Source organism: Mandrillus leucophaeus, unplaced genomic scaffold, assembly GCF_000951045.1.
Source record: "Mandrillus leucophaeus isolate KB7577 unplaced genomic scaffold, Mleu.le_1.0 Scaffold174, whole genome shotgun sequence".
NCBI lineage: Eukaryota > Metazoa > Chordata > Mammalia > Primates > Cercopithecidae > Mandrillus > Mandrillus leucophaeus.
In genome coordinates, this window is record NW_012101743.1 from 1,990,079 (window position 1) to 1,991,455 (window position 1,377).

The window sequence follows — 1,377 nt, forward strand, 5'->3', positions numbered from 1 at the left end:
CCCGGCGGCGCCTGCGCGGGAGGCAGGGTGGCGGGGAGCTGTGGCTAGGACAGTGTGTGGGGTCCCAACGGAACTCCCAGGCTGTAGCCAAAGCTTGACAGGGCTGGACCCTGAAGCTGAATGACCGCTAAGTGGCCCTCACGCCTCCGAAACCGGGAGGGTCGGGTGTGAGCCCACATGGCTTCTAGTGCCGGGAGGCAGAGAAAGTGAAAAGTGTCAAGTATCCAAGGACAACAGTGCAGCCGCCCTGGGTTAGCCACTCCAAGGAGGTCCACCCGTGCATTCTGCCAGCCGTGGCCTCGGCCTCCTCATAGTCACGGCAGGGCCCCGGCAAAGGGTGTGCTCTGGAAGCGGTGCCACCTCACCTCAGTGGGGCCCACGTCTCAAAATAAGCCTGACCCAGGCTCTCACACAAATACCACTCTTCTAGTGGGATAAGCGCTTCATCCCTCCCCCTCCCTGCTGCAGTACACAACATTAAGAAAGAGGAAGGATAAAAACTACAAATAACTGTTTAACATTTTACTGAGCGTCTGCTATGAACCAAGCACTGAAGCTTCAACTTACCTAATTCACAGCTACTCTGTAAGTTACACACTATTGTCTCCATTTTACAAGTGACAAAACTGAGGTGTATAGGTTAAGCAAGTTGCCAGAGGTTACGTAAATAGTGACAGAGCGGGACTCAGGATCCCAAGTGGTGTGATTCTGGCACCCAGGCTCTTAACTATGCGACCTGCTTCCCAACTCTGGTGGGACTGCTCTTCTAAGTCAGAATCTTGATTCTGTTCTATCAGCCTAGCCCCCAACAAAAACCCCCGTCAAGCCTGTTTTTCCCCTTGCTTGTCTTCTATTCATTCTTTGCCTTCTTGACGGTTACAGCCTGGGGCCACCTTCTTACACCTCTTCCTTTGCCCTTCCTTGCCTTTCTACTTACAATTCCAGACTCCTCCTTGGGAAAATAAAGGGAGTTTGCTCTTAGCAACCAGTTTAATCACTGTTGTGATTTTTTTCTTTGGCTGTTTTTTAGTTTTTTTTTTTAAGGAAGTGATGCGGTGAGTGTGGAATCTTTATGTTTTCTAGGATTTCTCCCTCTGGGATCTGAGATCTTCAACATTGCTGACTTTGTATTTCAACTTACGTACACTGAAATTCTAGTAGAAGGTTTTAGGTAAATTTGAGAATAATCAGCTACTCAAAAACTTGCTAGAACTAAAGATAATACCACATTGTTGGACTTTACCAAATATTCAAAGAACTCCAAATATACATAGAATTTGCATTATTACCTTTTACCTGCAAGTGTATTGAACCCAATTCCCCTTTGTTAACAGGAATGCATCCATTGGCTTCTCCACTATGCTTATTCAATAATTA

At 47.2% G+C, this 1,377-nt stretch overlaps 1 protein-coding gene across 1 annotated transcript in view; it reads right to left on the reverse strand.

The window, feature by feature from the left end:
* Positions 1-429, reverse strand: part of KLHL13 (kelch-like family member 13) — a 195,461-nt gene extending 195,032 nt beyond the window's left edge. The window contains exon 1 of the mRNA XM_011977131.1: positions 366-429. The gene's annotated coding sequence lies outside the window, so the exon portion shown is untranslated. The remainder of the gene's footprint in view (positions 1-365) is intronic.
* Positions 430-1,377: the final 948 nt, after the last annotated feature.